This window comes from Bos mutus, chromosome 1 (assembly GCF_027580195.1).
Source record: "Bos mutus isolate GX-2022 chromosome 1, NWIPB_WYAK_1.1, whole genome shotgun sequence".
NCBI classification, from domain to species: domain Eukaryota; kingdom Metazoa; phylum Chordata; class Mammalia; order Artiodactyla; family Bovidae; genus Bos; species Bos mutus.
The window spans coordinates 28,597,940-28,619,602 of NC_091617.1; positions in this window are offsets into that span (position 1 = coordinate 28,597,940).

Consider the following 21,663-nt stretch of genomic DNA (forward strand, 5'->3'; position numbering starts at 1 on the left):
ACTTCCAGCTTTCTTTTTGGTCCTGTCCTGATCCCTGCCACCTTCACCTAAGGGCCTGTGACACCTCCTCTGCACTTTACACCCTGCCCTTAAAGCCTAGATCCCCTGGAGGAGGGCATGGCAATTCACTAATTCACTCCAGTATTCTTTCCTGGAGAATCCCATGAACCGAGGAGCCTGGCAGGCTACAGTCCATAGGGTCGCATAAAGTTATAGCACACATACATGAATAAAGCCTATCCTCATTGCTTTTTTTGATGATACCCCTTATTGTCAGATAAGGCAACAATGAAATGATGATTTAAAAGGACATATTAGCTGCAATCTCAACTGTGCATTTCCCTCCCTGGCTCAGCTCTGCCATTGCAAAGGATCAACTATGCTTTAGCTTAACTGTGGAAATTTCCTGGGTTTCAGTCTTTTACTTAAGCCAAGAATTTGAGGATTTGGGCTGAGGCTCCTTGTTTTCCTTTAAATATCCAGTGCCATTAGAAGCATCAGCTCACCCTCCAGTCCTTGAATGCCTCCTTCCTGGTGTACTGTTCTGTGGCAGGAACTGGTGTACTGTTGTACTGGCAGGAACTCAGTTTCCCAGTGCCTTCAATGACCGTTTTTGTTCCAGATTACGATAGGTGAAATATGAATTGTAGATATGCTGTGTCTTCTTGCAGGATGTTGAGATTCTTCTCTTAGAATAGTAGATAAACTTTTGGTTTGTTTTCAGTCCCACTTAAGCAAGATGATTTGTTTCAGATTTCTTCTTACTTACCAAGACTGCTAAAGGTTAAATCACCAGGAATATAACCCTGCACTCCCCATGAAGCATGGTAGCTCCTCCAGTGTTCCCTTCACAATATCTTTATGGTGTTATTTTTTCTCCCACAGAATTCTTTATTTCAGAAACCACAAATGGTCTCTGGTGAGTTTAATCTGCCAAGCAAGTGATTTGGGGGAATAAAAAAAAGCAGCTGTAATGGGAAATCTAGAGAACTAGGCTTAAAAAGACTCAAAAACCTAACTTGCTAGAAGCACAGGCCAGGTAATCTAAGGAAACACTCATGGACAGAAGGCCAAGGCTGTGACTGCTGGACCTTGGATTCTGTCACTGGCTCCATGAGGCTGTTGCTGGCACCACCTGGCCACTTCCCTCACACAGCCAGAATCAGTTCTAAAATTGTTCTGTTTCCCTGGCACGCGCACCCGATTGAAGAAGCCTAGATTCCAGGAATCAGAGAGAAAAAAAATGTTTGGGTTTTTAGATGCTTTATTGGAAGGTGGTCCCTACACTTTCCCAAATGAATATCTTGGTGGTTTCCCTCAAAGATACACAAGGGCAGTGGGCTGGAAGTACTCCTCTGTTCTTTCAGATCCACTTGCCACCTTTTTACACCTGCTTTATGGCCTCCATCAACCCACCTCTTATTATCTGGATTTAGCTGAGGTCAGCCAACAGAAAGCCCAGGTGGGAGATAAGTAGGAAAAGAGAGTGAGATCAGGGTTTTTACTCCCTTGTCTTCCTCCCAGCAGGATCTCCACAGACTTGTTGCATCCTTGAATGAAACATTAGCTTCTGCAGGGGGTCCTCTCCAGCTTTCTCCAGCTTTCTGGGTCACTGGGATCTTATAATTCCTCCTTCCCTTTGCTCCTTCAAAGATGTGGGTGGTGATGGCATGAAGTCTGAGCTCTCCCTAGTGGTTTCCTGATCTAGTATTCTGATTTTTGTACTCTCAAATTGCTCCTTAATGAAATCCTCCTCAAATTGTCCTAATTTGAATTTGCCATCTGTTTCTGGCTGGGACCCCAAATGATACAGACACCCTCAAAAATGGCAAATGTCCTCTCTAAAGGATATTGTCTCCCCATGGTTCCTATGAGAACCACCACATGCCTCTTCTCTTTTCCCCAGGGTGGTCCTTTTCCACCTTGTGAAATTGGACACTCTTCAAGAAAAAGAGTTAGTCTCAGGACTATTTTACTGTAATAGATACATGAAAGGACTTAAAGAAAAGGCATCCCAAAGCAAACCAATGTGAAACAGAGAAACTGGGGAAAATGTTATGGAGGAGAGATGAGTTTTCACTCTGGGAACCTCTCAAGAAAGACAGACTGTTCATACCCAACATTACATAACGTGCTTTACTCACAGCACAGCACCTTGTTCTCGGATGTGACTCTGGACTCTGGAAGGCAGGGTGAGAACAGAGTATTGGCCATCATCTGTTGTTCAGTGTTAAATGAAATAGTGTGTACATTGCTTCTGTGCACAGGCTATTATATTGGAATGAGTCATGTAGCCAATTAGCTTAACAGACTAATTGGCATCTATATATAAAATCAACATATTTAAAAATGTATAGACTGTCATGACAGTCCAAACACAGGGTGGAAAAGACTTTCTAGACACAGAGTATTGCAGAAAGGAGTGAGTCTATTAAGAACAAAGAGCAGAGATAATGTGGGCGCTATGAGCACAGCAGGCTGACCTCCTGACAGGCCAGGGTGAGTTGACATTTTTCATCGGTTAGTAGTCAGTCTTTATAGACTCAAGACAAAGAAAATTCCTGCTGGGAGGGTGGCATTAGGTGATTGGTTAGGGTGGTATAGGGCGAGCACAAGTGTGGGCATTTTTGCCTAATAAGGGGTCAGGAAGCTGGCTGGTAAGTATCAGGGGGCCTCTTGGCAACAGTTCCAAAGGGGCTTAGCTTCAGAGGTGACCTTGGTTCTGGGCTTTGTATCAGTGGGCTTGGTGCAAGGCCTCCCACCTGTGGCCTTGGGATACGAATCCACCTAGACTTAGGAAGCTGTCCAGATGTTTGGCTTTCAAAAAGATACTGTGATTTTTGTGCCTCAGTGCCAGACTCTGCCAACCTACCTTCAGTTTAGTAGCTAAATGACATTATCATTTTTCTATTTATACATCATATTGTATTGCTATAATGGTTTAATGCATGGTGCTTTATAGATGTAATCTACTCTTGAACAAAGGATAACAATAGTCTAGGCTATAGGAATTTTTAAAAATAGAGAAATTTCAGATACCAGAACAAGGGGCTAGTTGATACAATATATTTAGAGAAAGCAGTCTTGAGGTACTTTTTAATCATACTGTATGTATACAATTTCCTGCTTTGCCTAGGCATGTGGCTAGTGGTAGATTTCTCTACCAGGCATAATGACACCCTTCCTAGCCTTTTGAGAAAGAAAAAATGTTCCTTGTTGGAGCAGATGTATCCAGTGCCCCTCCCACATCCTCTCTGTATGCACACCTATACCCTGAAGGCTGCTTAATGTGAATGCCTGTGAACTCTCTGAGGGCTTCAGTGTTGCTATGCTCTGTACACAGACAAGCTGAAAGGGCTGGAGTTAATGCTCCAATGAATGACAGTGAGACTTAGTGGGTAAATACCTTAGCTTTCTCACCTCTTGATTGGGATAATATCATCTCCTCTGAGTGCCCTAATAGTATTGAGGCCATTTCCCCAAATTGGTACCTAGACTGATAACCTTTTCTTTGGTTTTCTTCCCCTTCCCATCATACTGTTTCACTCTCCTAGGGGTGCTTCCTGGGATCACCTCATAAATTACCTACCCTTGAATCCTTGTTTTAGCAGTCGCTTCTGGGGTGATCTAAACAGACAATTGGTGCCAAAAATGGTCATAGAAGCCAACTCTCATGGCAAAATTCTGGAACTTGATTAGTCATCAGCCAGATGGCAGTGAGGTTCAGATCCTTACTTGAGGTGTATTGGGTTGGGTTAAAGGGGAGGGAGATGCCTTAGTTCAGGCAATTCCTTGGGAAATAGAGGGTTGTGATAATTATAAGGATATGACATTGATTGGTAAACGGTAGCTGTGATAGAATCTTATAGAATAAAATGACAGATCTGAGGCAGGTAACTAACAACCCCAGGCTTGGTATGATGCAAAGACCCTGTCCTCTAACAGTGAGAAGGCAAATGGCTGACAGCAACACAAAGTGAACTGAATTCATAGCCCTGGCAAGGTTCCTACCTTGGTGTCAGGGGCCTGTTAGGGAAAGAATGGATATTGAGACTTGGGATGAAGATTAGGGGAAAAATACCAACCAAATGGGTTACAGAACGTAGGTAATATGTATAGTAGGAACTGGGAGCACGTGCTTGAGGATGAAGGCTAAAATGCTAGGCTGTGATAAAGGATGGGGAGTGGATTATAAGGCAGGAAAAGGCAGAGTTATTGACATGTGATCTCCTGAGATTCAAAGTTAAGGTCATGGAAGGGACTCTGCAAACTAGTTCTAATAATCTGTTGCAGTGGCTCATTAACATTTGGGAGAAATGACATGGTAAACAAGGTGGATTTGCCAGAACTTCCTTGAAAAGTATTCAAGAAGGGATTAACTGTTTCAGTAATGTGGGTTGTTAAAAGGGCTTTACTATGTAATACTATAGAATCAAGCAATTAATTCTGTTCTCTAGTGGGGTTCAGAAGATTCTCCTTTATCTAGAACAATAGGGAACGTGATAGTAAAGGACACATCAATATTGTTGAGAAGTAGGAGCTATCTTCTGTAGACAAGTTTATGGTAAGGAATGAGTATAATGGTAATTCATAATTGTAGAGGCCATGTAATGGTACTTAGTTATCAGATATATAGATATAATTCTTATAGTAGGCAGTAAGGTCAGAGTAACAACCAAAAGGCCTTGATCTATAGTAAATACAGGGTATCTAATTCACTGGGGCCTAAAGTAACAGGAAGGGGAAAGCACCAATTCCTAGGTATATAACTGAAAGTGATAGTTCTCAATACAATGCTGTCCACTAGAGACCAATCAGTCACTTAATGGCAGGATGATTGCACTGAACCCCTTACATACTAAAGGAAGAGACAAGTCATCCTTGCTGACATTGAAAAGTATCTCCAATATAGTTTTACTTTTCTGCCTGCAATGACTCAAGTAGAACCAATGTTCAACGATTTGCAATCACACGTAATATTGCCTTCACTTTATGACAATGGGCACTGACCATGGGATTTACTGATCCTATCATAAAGTATTTTTCAGAAATTTGCAGTATGGTAGAGCTTAAACTGAGCCTTTAAGAAGCTAGTCCAAAATTCTATCCATATCTCTGATAATGGCTAATGTCCTTCTACTGACTTCTTTCCCTTCTTTTCCTTCACTCCCCATTGATATTTCCTGGGATCACATCAGAAATAAATTACTTACACTTAAATCTGTGTCCTGGAATCTGCCTCTGCGAAATTCCAAATCAAGAAACACAGCTAACTTAAAAAGATATATAGCTAAATAATGTGTGACCTCTATCAGTTAGGTATGTATTCAGCTGCAAGTAATAGAAAATCCTACCAAAAAAAAAAAAAAAAAAAGTTCAAATACATAGTTGTCTAACATAATAACGAATTTGAAGGTCTTCAATCCAAGTTGATATAGTCTCTCAATTATGCCAACAGGGACCCTTCACATACATAGCTATGTCTTCACATACACAGCCTATTGCCTCATGTCACAAAAAGGCTGCTATATTTCTAGGCCTAGCATCATTTTCCAGTCAAAAGAAATATTGAGGAGAAAAGGCGGAATCAGCAGGCATCTATCTATATTTGTCAATAGGAAGAGTGAGAACATAGAAACCTTTAGCAGCAAGGAAATTTGGAAAGCTGGAGCTTCAGTAGTTGAGTTTTTAACTTTTATGGGCTTTAAAATAAAGGCATGAAAGAGAAAGGATGACAGGGGAGTTTCAGTAAATCAACCCATAGTATTACCATATGAATAAGAAAACTCAGAATTTGTTTTTTTTTTTTTAAATTCAACCTAAGTTCTAATCTAATTTTTTCATTTTTTAAAATAAAGTTTCAATGCTAGACTACAACTCTAGAAATTTTAAAACAAAAGCATGTAAAATAATCCATTAGGTTCAATTGTAAAATTTTTATATACCCTATTTATTAATTTGAAAAATATATATCAAGTACTTACTAACTGCCTTTTGTGAACACAGCAGACAAGATTTATGTTCTTCTTGAGTTTTTGATCTGTATGTGAACTATTCAAACTGTTTTGGTTGAAACAGAGTAACTTTATAAATTTTTTCTTCTTTTGGATCATAAAAATATGCCATAAAATTTTGCAATATATTCTATCTTAACTGTAAGAATATTTTGTCCTAACTGAGAGAAGAACATCAAATTTTATTTTTCTGATTCTTAAGCTTTGTCAAGATTTTCCAAATAATTTCTGACACTTATGTCTCTCCAAGTACAAAGACATCCAGAAACTTTAACTTCAAACTGTAAATCATTAAAATTTTAAAAAGCACAAAATATAAAAAAAGTAAAATAGGATATACCTGGTTCTGTCTATAGCCTTGAGTTATTGGCCACATCCTCATAGGCAACTGTTTGCTACAACCTGGATATCTGCTTTGTAGACTCATGCTTTCTAACAGCCTCAGATGAGAGCTGACACTAGAATCTGGAGCTTTTGATTATTTTATTTTTTTGTGGCAGCAAATGATCTTTTCTGTGCCAATTTTGTCTGGCTAACTGTCCTACATATTTTTTAATTGCTATTTTTATTTGCACTCTTATATTTTCACACCTTCTAGAAGTAATATAACAGCAAGATTTTTATCACCACAACTGGTGGACACCTGGGTCATTCCATTGACCATTTAGGGAAATATCCCCAAGCTGTAACAAAGCTGTTTCTATGTGCTCACTCACTTTACTCTGCCGTTTCTCTGAGAATTGGGCCTCTGTAGTTAAAAAATCACTATGGAGATGTTTTATTTCTAAAAGCATAAAATTTTAGAACCAAAATATTATAAAATTATGAATATATAAAGTTCACAGCAATCTTTAATTTAGCAAGAACAGTTTTAATTGTATCAACAGAATATTTGATTCAAAATTTGTATTATAATCATATATAAATATTATTTCTGGAAGTTTAACATTTTTTAAAATTGAACCATACCTGCTTTAACCATTCATTTGTTCATGGACACTAAGTTGTTTTCATGTGTTCCATTGTGGATATTGCTGCTTTGGACGTAGGGGTGCGTGTATCTTTTTCAGTTATAGTTTTGTATGGATATATGCGCAGGAGTGGGATCACTGGATCATGTGCGCACGCATGCTCAGTTGCTTCAGTTATGTCCGATTCTGTGTGACCCTATGGACTATAATAGTCCATCAGGCTCCTCTGTCCATGTACTTCTCCAGGCAAAAATACTGGAGTGGGTTGCCAGGCCCTCTTCCAGGGGGTCTTTCCTACTTTCACATTGAACCTGCATCTCTTATGTCTCCTGTGTTGACCAGCAGGTTCTTTACCATGAACACCATCTGGGAAGCCCTTGCTGAATCATAGGGCAACTCTATTTTCAATTTGTTAGGGAACCTCCATTCTGTTTCCCATAGAGGCTCTACCAATCTACATTCCCACCCACAGTGTAGGAGGGTTCTCTTTTTTCCACATCCTCTCCAACATTTATTATTTGTAGACTTTTTGATGATGACCATTCTGAACAGTGTGAGGTGGTACCTCGTAGTTTGATTTGTGTTTCTCAGCAATGTTGAGCAACTTCTTATGTGCCTATTGGCCATTTGAATAACTTTTTTGGAGTAATGACTGTTTAGGTCTTCTATACATTTTTCAGATGAATTGTGTGGGTTTATTTGTTACTGAGTTGTATGAGCTGTTTGTGTATTTGGGATATTAAGCCCTGTTGGTCACATCATTTAGCAAACATTTTCTCCCAAGTTGTCTTTCATTTTGTTTATGGCTTTTTTTCCCTTTGTTTTTTGTTTTTTCCTGTACAAAGCTTGTAAGTTTGATCGCTGCTGCTGCTAAGTAGCTTCAGTCATGTCCAACTCTGTGCAACCCCATAGGCGGCAGCCCACCAGGCTCCCCCGTCCCTGGGATTCTCCAGGCAAGAACACTGGAGTGGATTGCTGTTTGATTAGGTCTCATTTATTTATTTTTGCTTTTATTTCTATTGTCTTGGGAGACTGACCTAAGATAATATTGGTAGGATTTATGTCAGAGAATGTTTTGCCTATGTTCTCTTCTAGTTTTATGGTGTCAAGTCTTTTATTTATGACTTTAAGCCATTTTGAGTTTATTTTTATATATGGCATGAAGATGTGTTCTAATTTCATGCATTTATATGTGGTTGTCAAACTTTCCCAGCATCACTTGCTGAAGAGACTGTCTTACTTCATTGAATAGTTAACGCAAGCCAGAGACCATGCAATGAAAAACCTCATAGGTTCTAGCTAACTTTTTCCATTAAAATTCCATTTTTATTTACTCTAGCCAACTCTCTACCAAAGGGCATTTACTTCTTTGCTCCTTAAGAAGAAAAACTACATATGTTACATGCTTCCAATTAAGTCTGTTTAAAAATTTTACCAACTTTGAATGCATTCTAAAGCTGTATATTTTTTATCTCCTCTTCCCCCACGTTTATGATTTTGATGTCACAATTTACATTTCACCTTGTGTATCCATTAATAATTTATTATAGTCATTTTTAATACTTTTGTCTTTTTTGCCCTTTATACCAGAGTCTCAACTATACTCAGATCTTTCATTTTCTTGTCCTTTATGTATGAAATGTCTCCTGATCTTTCTTCTCTTAAATCCAGATAATCATTGTAAGTAGGTACAAGCATTAGTCGACTTTATGAATTGATGTAGTTGTACTTACTAGTAACTTTTCTCTTTATTTTGTAGTGAGACTGTTATATGCATACACATATGTGAGTGAATGTGCACAGGGTAGTTATATTATCTAAAAATTTCATTTCAAGTTTCGTTATAGACAAAATTTTGTTATGAAAAGCAATTTCTAGTTCTGGTAAGGTTTAGAGCCATTGGCCTCAAGGAGTCTACTTCTCAACTACTTTTTAAAAAACAACGTATAATAACAAATAAAAATTATATATTTAAAGTCTGCAGTGTGATTATTTGATATGTGTATACATTGTGAAATGAATACCAAAATCCATTTAACATATCCATCACCTCACATAATTACCATTTTGCGTGTGTGTGGTAAAAATATGTAATAGCTCCTTTCTTAGGAAAGCTCAAGTATCCATTACAGTAGTATTTAACTATAATCACCATGCTGTACTTTATATCCCCAAACTTATTCAATCACTTGTTAAATACTGATCTTGGACACTAGACGTAAGGATCAATCTACTAAGGAATCTTCTCTCATGAACACTGTAAACAGGACACTGACAGTATTCCTTTTCAAACATTTTTCTTTTTTGGTCTTTGGAAACCAATTAAAAAAAAGCAAAAGTGAGCACATTCTTATTTAGATATTAAAATGTTACCCATCTGGTTATCATGATGTCTAGGAACACTTTATCCTTTAAAAATTGATTTGATAATACATACCTCTCATTTATAAAGTAAAACTAATATGGTATAGCTTATTTATATTATTTATTAATATATTATTTCCACTTTTAAGAGAAACATCTTGCAGTCAACTTCACTTATAACCTACAAAATAATTTTATTAACTGCTCATGTATTTTGCTTGCCTTTGTTTTAGAAAACTACGATGAGGGCTATAGGTAGGTAGGGCATGGTGATATGTGTGGGACTAGTTATATACCGGAAAATATATGACTACCTTTGCATTCAAGGGAAATATAATCATATGGATCTCTCTAACTTTAGTTTGATACATTTGAATTTCCTTATTCTACAATTTTATTCCAATTTTCAAATGACTTTTAGGATCTCTTTGAAGTATGAAAGTGAAAGTGAAGTCGCTCAGTCGTGTCCGACTCTTTGCGACCCATGGACTGTAGCCTATCAGACTCCTCTGTCCATGGGATTTTCCAGACAAGAGTGCTGGACTGGATTGCCATTTCCTTCTCCAGGGGATCTTCCCGACCCAGGAATCGAACCCAGGTCTCCCGCATTGCAGGCAGATGCTTTACTGTCTGAGCCACCAGGTAAGTTCTATAATTTCATGATTTGTATAAACTATCTACATTATTTAGTAAATAAATTGACTTGACGTTATAAAAACTTTTACATAGATTTTCCAAAGATCAATTATATAACATGTCTTAGATGAATCATAAGAATTTTTCCTTTTTTGTGGGGGTGGGGTTCTTTTAATTTTATTTTTTATAGAAGTTTTATATTTACAACAAAATTGAGAGGATGATACAGAGATTTTTCATATACCCCCCATAGTTACATAACCTCCCCCATTATCAACATCACTCATCATTTGTTACAGTAAATGAAGCTGCATTGAAACATTATGATCACTCAAAGTCTATATTAAGTTTACATTAAGATTCACTCTTGGCTTGTACCTTCTATGCATTTAGACAAATGTATAATGACACATGGGGCTTCCTGGTTGCCGGGAGCCACTATGGGAGATCCCACCCGTGACAAAATTCATGCAGAGAGAACTTGACAGGCAAAGGAGGATCAGGCCTCAAGGGACCCAAAATCTCCTCAAGCATCCACCCCCAAACCAAAATCTGTCTGTCTTACTATTTTGTGCCTTTCACCAAGTCTTCTGACATTAACAGGGGGCTATCCCCGACCACCTTTCTGTGGAAAAAATCAACTTAGGGCTTTAGTTAATAAGTCTCCTGGGCATGAAAGGAATATTTCTATTTTAACCCCTCTGTTGGCATTATAGCTTGCCTGACAGGTTTATCCATACACTTGCAATTAACACACATGATTGTTCACAACTCCCCAGCCTTGAAAGGCATGGGAAGCCAAAACATTCTAAAAGTCCTAATGAGCATAGAGTCCTTTAAGAGATGAAAAATTATTAGAATAGATGGTACTGGTAAAGGGCTTCATTGTTGGGCCAATGCTTGCTGCCAAGTTCCCGTATCCCCTATCCACTGAGCACCTGGGAGTGCATTAGTTAACATAGTTGGAATGTAAGAAAAACAAGCAGTAGCCTTGGAATTAACCACATCAGACCTTTGAGCTAATTGGTTCTTTCTTTGTTCTAACTCACCGCACCTTTGCTCCATGAGAATGTAACTCTGTTTAGCACTTTCTGAGGCTGACGTAGATTAGAAATATAAAGAAAAAACACTTCAAGGGAAAATAAGTTTTCTGGTTGAACAGGCTTTATCAAAAAAGGGTCATAAAGTGTCCACAGGCCTCCAAGGCCAGAAGATATTGTACACAACATTGTTTATGGAAAAGGTATGCAGAAAAAATCCTGGTTTTGATAAAGACAAAACAGATGTAATGTTTGGGCTGACTCTGTATGACTTTGCATCTTTCATTTCCCTCTATGTACAAGTCAAGGTATAAAAGTTCCTTTTGAAAATAAAGTTATGGGCCTCACTCACCGAAGCTTGGTCTCTCCTTGTCATTCTTTTTTCCTTTTCTCTCCTTTTCTCTCTCTGTTCTTCTTTCAAGATGACTCCTTGGAACACAGGACCTTTATTGGCTTTCTGTGTTAATCAAAGAAGATCAAGCCTCTGTTCTTTTTGCTTTGCTATCCTTTCGCCTATGCCATCATCTTGAGGGTACCCCTGGATCCTGCTGGGGCTGGACCCCGGCATCTGGTGGCTCAGATGGTAAAGAATCTGCCTGCAATGCAGGAGACCCAGGTTCAATTCCTGGGTTGGGAAGATCCCCTGGAGAAGGGAATGGCTACTCAGTCCAGTATTCTTGCCTGGATAATTCCATGGACAGAGGAGCCTTGTGGGCTGCAGTCCACGGGGTCACAAGGAGTTGGATACGACTGAGCAACTAACAGACACACACACATATACACACCCACATAATGACATATGCTTCATTATACTATCATGCTAAGTATTTTCACCACCCTAAAATCGTCTATAATCTACCTATTTATCTTCCCTCTACTACTACTTCCCACTACATAAACATACCTCTAGCAGCACCTGACCTTTTTAAAATTATCTCTCTAATTTTGCCTTTTTCAGAATTTCATATAATTGAAATCATACAGTAATGGAGCTTTTGCAGATTGGCTTCTTTCACTTAGTAATACACATTTAAGTTTGCTTCATATCTTAAAAACTTTTCCTTTTAATAATGTAGATAAGTATCAACTATATGTAAGCCTCAACAATAATGCAAATAAATCATTAATTGTACAGTAAAAAATAAATTTATATACATAGAATACAATTGTAAAGATGTTATGGTCTCAACTGTGAGTGAAGCAGTCCATCTAATATGAGTTAAATGATTCCAAAAATTGCAATAGTTTTTTCTTAGGGGGAAAAACAATAGTTTTTAATTTTTTCAAAGTAGATTTTGAGGCTATTTTCAAACATGAAGAACACACAGAACACACAAATCAGTTGCTTTTATTAGCCAAGGAATTTTCTAATGCCTGAACTGCCCTAGAAATTAACCTATTGTCAATGTATACTCATCAGTGCAATCTAACTGAAATTTCTACCTGAGTTAGTTGATTAGTGTTTGTTCAATTAGTCCAGCTATTTCATTTGTGTTGGCAGGCACATTTTCCTATGTGCCATGTGACTGAAAAAGTTGGTTGATGGAACAATGAGCAATCACTCATCTTAACATCTCTTAGCCTGAGGCATCCTCATTTACCATCTTTGCACTTTTTTTTGAGGGGCACATATCTTGGCTTCCTTAAATGCTCATGATGTTCACTAATAATACCTAGAGAAGCTTAGAATCCTCTGGGTGCATTCCCTTCTGTAATGAAAGTTCTGATGATCTATACATCTTGTTCCTGCAAAGACTGAATGAGGAAATGGAATGCTTTGTATTCCAAACCACCATTGATAAGGTAATTCCAGTATTATAGTCTCAGCAACAGAAAGAGCTTAGTAAGGAGAAAGCCTAGTCATAGTACAGTGCCTGACAAATAAGCACTTCACAATTACATTGATAAATCACAGATCCATTAGGTCAATTAAAAAAATATTGGTGTTCTCTTGAGAAAGACCCCATCAGTACTAACAGTGCTTTACTACCCAATATGGGATGACTCCAATAAAACTGTCTGAGGTTCACAGAGAATAGTCCTTTTGTGTTGACAAAGAGGAAGTTGCAACAATTTCCATTTAACTGGCATTTAGATCTCAATTAGGCTTCCTTCCTTGCCTTGTGATTGAGAGTTTGGAAATCTCAGTAAAGAAAGAAAGTATGGTTTATGTAATTTCCATTGGCCTTCACTGCAGCTACATCGGTTGTCTTCTAAATCAACTTATGGTCGGCAGCAATGGAAACCAGAAGTGGAAGACCTGTGTTCAGACTCATGTATCAGGTTATGACAATGAAATTAGGGAATAATATACACTAGTAATCATAATAGTCTTTTGTCTTAAAGCTAAAAACACACAACCCTCCATTATGTCCCTGAAAGTATTTACAAATGACTTGAATTGGAACCGATTTTTCTTTTCACAAAATGCAATGAATGCTTTTTCATCATGTCTGGTAAGGTTTTACAACCTTCAAAATAGTTAATGTCCAATGGTTGATTGGTTTTATGCTTTTGCTGGCCCACTCATATTTTTTAAGTCTAATAATTTTCAGGAGCAGTTGCTGGAATTTCAGAGCATAAAGTATTTTAAGATAGGAAAAGAAAGATAAAGACCAAAAAAGAACTTTGCCAAAAACATATATTGTCTATTTGACCAGAGACATCTAGCCAGTGTGACACAAAAGAAAAATGCTCCATATTAGTGTTTTGTTTCAAGACATATATAATCATAATGTCACATCTAACTCCCTTTTCCCTGATCTTGACATGTTAGCAACGTTCCAGTCAATAAGTTATTGAAAGGCTATTTCATTACCTGGCATTAGCCTCAGAGATACAGACCATCATCCTATATTTTGAGAGGAACATAAGATAGATTGGAGGACATTAATCTGATGGAGAAACACAGCTCCCAAGTTCTTCCAAGAAAATGGGCAATGCACCGTGTTATTACCTGTTGCTGAAAAGGAGATAAAAAATCTTCAAAAATGACCCTTCTTCCACTTCAACAATCTAACTCCCAACAAATTACACTGCTATAAAAAGAATGACTAATTATGTTTCCACTAGGTACTATAAAGTGTCCAATTATGGGTCTAATTAGGAGGGAAGGCTGTAAGGTAATGGGCCTTTATTTAGAAATGTTGTTATTCTCAGGACACCTTCCAAAGTGGTTTCTATGTTTTGTTTTATGTATTACATTTATTCTACCTTTCTGCAACTTGCTCAGATTTATCTCAATAGGACAAACATCTGTCACATCTTGCATATTGCTTTAATTTGATTGTCCCTGACCCCTTAGGCAAATACAGACAGGTGGAAAACATACTGGCTATTTCACACAACATCTGTAGTCAGTCTAGCTGTCTTTTTTTTTTTTTTTTTTATGGCTTATCACAGCATGGGAGGCTGCTGAAACCAAACTGCTCTCTCATTGTAGCAGAGAGAGAGAGAACCAGGTGGAAGTCCATCCTCTGTTTGCTTGAGCAACTCTGCACCACTTAGCATATACAAATGCTGCCTAAGGAAAAGACCTGCCTGGTTATAGGACTGATCCTTAGGCATTAGGGGAGAGGTAAAAACAAACAAACAAACAGGGTTAGGGTTTCAATTAAGTCATTATCTTTATTCTGGAACTCCAAAGGAATTTAATAAATGACCATACACACACACACACACACACACACACTCATGCACGTGCTCACACACATACACACATATTCACACAAAATGTCTTTAGCAGCAATTTGACGTGATTAATGAGGCTGCTCTGGTACATCTTGAGGATAGCATATTAGTCACAGTTAATGACTCTCACATAGCCGCCTCAAAGAGCAATATATCCTTATTAAATGCTTGAGCATAGAACCAGGAAAGACCTTACAATATCTTGTTGTCAATGACCCTATTTCCAATAATGGTGAAGGGACAAACCCTAAAATAGCCAGAACTGATAGATAATGAGGATGAGGGGGAAGGTTTTTTTTTTTTTTTTTTTTAAGCACGACAAAGCAAAACAGGAATATAGATTCTCCAAAATACCCTTCATGACAGTCCTAGGCTATAATCATTATTTAGGTCAAGAAATCTTTCCTTGTAAATGAGTTTTTACTTGAATCCAAGTCAATTTCCTCTTGTGTAGGCAACAATGGAAATGGAGAAAAATTGCTCAGCTACCCTCATATATACACTTAATATACTTGGAGATGGTTACTAAATCATTCCCTTGTCTTCTGTGCCATAAACTAAAGTTAACTTCTTTAATCTTTCTCACTGAGATTAATATCCATCTTTTAAAATGTTATTTAAATTTTTGTCTTCCCAAGTGGCATAGTGGTAAAGAACTCACCCGACAATGCAGGAGATGCAAGAGATGTGGGTTCGATCCCTGGGTTGGGAAGATTCCCTGTAAGAGGAAATGGCAACCCACTCCAGTATTCTTGCTTGGGAAATCCCATGGACAGAGGAGTCTGGTGGGCCACAGTCCATGGGGTTGCAAAGATTTGGACATGACTGAGCATGTACACACACAATATTTTCAGAGTGGCAGGGATTTTCCTCTATCACTTGAGAGGTTAAAGGCAACTTGCCTTTAAAAATAAAGGTGGCACCACCATCTACACGTGGTCACAGAAGATCGGAGGTTGGGGCCCAGAATTTGCATTTTTGACAATAATTTTTTGAGATCCATATGCACATGGATATTTGAGCACAAGGACTCTAAATTCTCTTCACTTAAAACATCCATATACCTTTTTTAAGCAAAGCACAGAAGATACATGATCTCCAGTAAACTTTTCTATTTCATCATTTCACCATATCTGTATTTCAGTTTAATCAAATGATGTAGGCCCCTCAATTTGACATGATTAGTAGGTCCCAATAAATGTAGACCCTTCAAACCTACTTAAAACCATTCAAGATTTCATTAATTGTCCCTAATTATGTCTTCCAAAAGTATTTCATCTCTTCTTGGCAGGTCCTCCTAATATGATTGCAAGGTGATTCTTGTTACTCCTTCCTTTCTAGTCTAACATATAAAATTCCTTCTAGCTGCTCCCCCACCAAGACCTATATTTTTCATTCCTGTTCTTTGCTCAATTTCCTGTAACTTAAAAAAAATTCTTGATGAGACTGAATTAATTTACTTTTTTTTTTTTTTAATAACAGTGCTGTTTTGAATGAATTGGCACCTTTGGAGGAGATATTGTCATAATTGATTTACCAATTAATACACCTTTGCTTCTTCCTACTCTATCTTCCTAAAAACCATTTTATACCTAATCCTAGCATCTCAGTTATCTTCTTCAAATTTTTTTCTTAATCTGGACTTTCTGTACAATAAACTTCCTTTTTCGTTTATTACTAAAAGTTAAATCTCTGTCTCATTTTTCCTCAAACACAGTTGTGCTAATTTCAACACCTGGTCTTTATTTGTATTGCTCTCTGTTGGAATGTCAACAAATATTTATTGAGCAAAATCATTAAGAATATGGTCTTTTGAAGTAAACAACTGAGATGAGCTCTCATTCTATCACTTCAGAGTGATATGACCTTCCATTAGTAATTCAACTGCTCTACAATTCACTTTTCTCAGCTATAGCTTAAAAATAATGGTGTTTATTATGTAATCACCATTAGATGATAATAATAAATGATGTGACATATTTTTAACTATTTGCAAAATTCCTAATATAAATAAGTTCTTGTTACTAGTAGTAATAGCAGGGTAATTGTGATCTGATAGTAATAGTAAAGTAATCATAGTAATGTGCAATGCACTATACTACGTATAGGAAATACCCAAGAAAGATGTTGCTCTTACTTTAAGGAATCTATAGCTTACAGAGGGAAAAAAGGAAGTTAATTCAATACTTAGAATAGTCTGTACCAACACAGCAGTTAACCCTAAATTAATTTCAACATCTTGAGAGGCCTCCCCAATGAAATGAGGCTGTGAGGTAAGAAAATATCAAAGTCATGATAACTGGAGAAGGGGAGTGGGAAGAAACGGGAGGCTTAGGCAAAAGGAAAAGTGTGTGTGAAGGCCTGAAAGTTTAAGGCATATTGGACGAAAGTAAGGAAGTTCTGCCTCTCTGAAACATGGTAAACCTGTAAAATGAAATTGTCAAGAGAGTAATTCAGAGAGTTAGAAGGATTCAGACTGTGGGCTTCTTTAGGATTTATGAAAGAATTTGTATTCTATCAGAAGAATATAAAGAAGGGTGTTAAGCAATAAGGTGAACTGACTGAATTTTTTTTTTTTTAATATTGTATTTGTTTCCAAGGACTGCTGTAACAGGTGACTTAAACTGGGTGACTTAAGACAACAAAATGTATTCTTAAAGTTCTGGAGGCTAAAGTTCTGAAACCAAGGTGTCAGCAGGCAGGGCCATGCTCTCTGTGAAGGCTCTAGGAGAGGGTCCTTCCTTCTCTCTTCCTGTCTCCTCTTGGTTTCTGGAAATGCTTGGTGTCCCTTGGCTTGTAGATGTATCCAGTCTCTGCCTCTATCATCTCTCCATTGTCTTGTTGTATTCTCCGTAATCTTTTTTTTCCTGTGGCTAAATTTTCCACTTTTCATAAGGACACCAGTTATTGAATTTGGGCCAGTCCTAACCTGGTATTCAGTTCAGTTCAATCACTCAGTCGTGTTCAACTCTTTGTGACGCCGTGAACCGCAGCACGCCAGGCCTCCCTGTCCATCACCAACTCCCGGAGTCCACCCAAACCCATGTCCATTGAGTTGGTGATGCCATCTAACCATCTCATCCTCTGTCGTCCCCTTCTCCTGCTGCCTTCAATCTTTCCCAACATCAGGGTCTTTTCAAATGAGTCAGCTCTTCGCATGGTGGCCAAAACATGTTATAGCTTCATGTTAATTTATTTCTAAATAAAGTTACATCCATAGGTATTGGGGGTCAGCACTTAAACATACCTTTTGAGGAAACATAATACAACCCACAATACTTATTAGTATTGGTTTGGTGGTAATTTGGAGAACTGATTCTAGCAGAATAATTAGAAGCAGAAGAATGGTTAGACAGAATTAGGAGACAAAAATTCATTAAAAATTCACAGATACACTAAATTGAGTTTTGGAAGCAGAATTGATAAGAGCTGCTTATTGATAATTATGTTGGGAGAGTGGGTAAGGTAGAGAAAGTTTATGATGATTCATGGCTTCTTGCTTGGGCAAGTGATGAATGGCAACACTGAGAAGGGAGAGTGAACAAAAGTTGATATGTCTTTGGAGTGAAGGACCCATCATTTTTATTATCCAAGTGTCGGATTTGTGTCTACAAGGTGCTAGGCTGTAGATAAAGCAGGCAGCACACAGTTATAGGCCTGCCCTCCTGGAGCTTATGATTTTGGGTAGTCACAAAGGAGTTATTTCTGCTTTAGTAGGAATTCCACACAAGTTTAGAGTCTAAATCATACACCTACATAGTCATCGATGTTTTATAAAATTGCAACTGCACCTGCTTTTCTGTTAAATCTCTGGCTCTTAATTCTCTGGCCTCAGTATTTTTCTAAGCAAAGATTATATAATCTTTTGATGTAGTAATTTTATAATTATAATTCATCTGGCTATGAAATTGTCTTCTGCATCACCTGACCTTTATTTTCTGCATTTCCCTTCTTTCTTGCTATCCACCTGGATTCTGACCCTACTATGATGCATTTTTCTCAGTTGCATTTCTCATTTTTCCTCCTAGCTAGTGAGATTAAATACAGACCTGCTTTGGCCTTTGCTATGCAATTTATCCAATCCTTTACTCCCAACCACATGCTTTTGTCCCTGCCTTTCGTTACCTGGTTGGGAGGTATAGCTCAGTTTGTACCCTTTTTCATTGATTCCAGAGCTTCAAAATCACATGCAGCTAAGCGAAATAGGAAAGACCTGTTTAGGGTCTTTCCATTGGCCTGGCATTTTCCTCTGCTTGTTCTTCATCATATACTCCCAGGTTTTTCTAGGTTTCAGGTATTATTCATGCACTCATTCATTCACTCATCAAACACATACTGAGTTGTTTCATTTAAGTCATTCTGTGTGCTCTGGAGAGTCCAGAGACTAATGTGAAATTTCTATTTTCAAGGAGTTTAGAGTGGAGATACAGACAAGCCAACTGACTATTACAAAATTGTGCAATGAATGCTAAAGATTAAAGAAAGCATTCAGGTTGAGTACATATTTTGAACTGGCCAGGGAAAGCTTGTTAGGACAAGAGATAAAATAACTGAGTCACATAGTTCAGGTAGGAACTATCCATGAAAGTGGTATGATGGGAGGGTGCAGGTGTGGAAATGAGGCTGATGTAAGGGAGAAAGGGGCACAGGAAGGGTGATTAACAAATATAAATGTCAGGATGAAAGACAGAACATGATTATTAAAACTGCAGAAGTACATGCTGTGAAAAAGTTATAGTAGGAAGAGATAAAACTAGACAGGTAAGTAGAGCCCAAGTCAAGATTTGTATGCTTGTGTGTTTATATGAAGGAATCATTCATTGTCAGCTGTGTTTCCTGCACTGAACTTAGTCTTGCATTTCTACATTCCCTCTGTGGTTTTCTAACATCCCTTATGCAATTTCCTTTCCTTTAATGTCTGTATATAGGTATGGGGCTAGAGATACGATTTTAAATGTAGGTTAATGCTAGGTTATGGGGCCCTACGAATGTCATATGCCATACTGAAGACTTTGGCAGCCTTCTTATAGACAATGGCAAAACACGGAGTATTTGAATAAAGTTACAATGGCTATGTTTTAGGAGGCTGACAAAGTAAGACATTAACTGGTGAGGATGAAGTCAGAAGGCTATCTCATGCAGTGATTGAAAATATGGACTCTGTGTGTTGACTTTGTGAGTTTGAATTGAGTCCCTCATATTATTATATTCCTATTGGAATACTTTACTTCTTTGTTCCTCAAAATAGAGATTATAATGGTAATACTTGTTCTGAAGTATAGTTGTTCAGGAGTAAATGAGTTAATAATAGTAAAGCATTTAGTATTAGACACATAGAAGTGTCCAAAACTATTCCTTTATTATATTACCAAAATAGCCAATGATGATAAATGTCTATGGTGGTAAAAAAAAAATTCATTTTTTTAAATTAATTTTATTTTATTTTTAAACTTTACATAATTGTATTAGTTTTGCCATATATCAAAATGAATCCACCACAGGTATACATGTGTTCCCCATCCTGAACCCCCCTCCCTCCTCCCTCCCCACACCATCCCTCTGGGTCATCCCAGTGCACCAGCCCCAAGCATCCAGTATCGTGCATTGAACCTGGACTGGCATCTCATTTTTAAAATAAATCCTTCAAAGCTGTATTTATGTAGTAATCAACTGTATAGCCCATGGGGTTGCCAAGAGTCAGACACGACTGAGTGACTTTCACCTTCACTTTCAATAAAGTAGCTATTAGCTTTAAGTTTGTATTACTTTGCTAGGGTGACCAAAAACTGAACGTTTTAGAACAGTGGTCCCCAAGCATTTTGGCCCATGCACTAGTTTCATGGAAGACAATTTTTCCAAGAACCAAGGTGAGGGTAGTTTAAAGATGACCCAAGTCCATTACATTTATTGTGCATTTTATTTCTATTTTTATTACATCAGCTCCACCTCAGATTATCAGGCATTAGATCCTGGAAGTTAAGGACCCTGGCTTAGGAGAACAGAAATGGATTCTCTCACTGTTCTGGAAACTGAAAGTCTGAAATCAACATGTTAGGAAATCAACATGTTAGGAGGGCCAGGCTCCCTCTCAAAACTGTAGAAGAATCCTTCTTTGTCTCTTTCAGCTTTTGCCCTAGATACACCTTGGCTTGTGGAAGTATAACTCTAGCCTTCTCATAGCATTCTCCTATGTCTTTTTGCATTGATGTCCCTCTCTAAGTGTCCAAATTCCTACTTTCTTTCTTTTCCATGAGGACATGTCATACTGGATTAGGGTACATTGTAATAAACTCATCTTAACTTGAGTTCATCTACAAAAACCCTTTTTCTAAATAGGATCACATTCTGAATTACTGGCAGTTAGGACTGGAGAAGGCAATGGCATCCCACTCCAGTACTCTTGCCTGGAAAATCCCATGGACGGAGGAGCCTGGTAGGCTGGAGTCCATGGTGTCACACAGAGTCGGACACGACTGAGTGACTTCACTTTCACTTTTCACTTTCATGCATTGGAGAAGGAAATGGCAAGCCACTCAAGTGTTCTTGCCTGGAGAATCCCAGGGACGGGGGAGCCTGGTGGGCTGCCGTCTCTGGGATCGAACAGAGTCGGACACGACTGAAGCGACTTAGCAGCAGCAGCAGCAGTACTTCAACATATCTTTTTGGTGAGAACATAATTCAATCCATAACATGCCTTCTGCAATTATAGTAAAATATAAATATTTCTAAAATCTTGCCATTGAACTTGAGTTTTAGTAAATGAAAAGATTATCATTAACCAAAATTGTGCATGGTATTACTAACATGGGCTTTATTAGGCCATCGTCCTAGAATTAGCAAACAGTGCAAGATGTTTTAAATAAGGAAGTAGTAAAGAAAATTAATTTATATTATTTTTTTTATCAAAAAAGCCATAAATTTAATTTGTGATTCATCATTTAAATATCA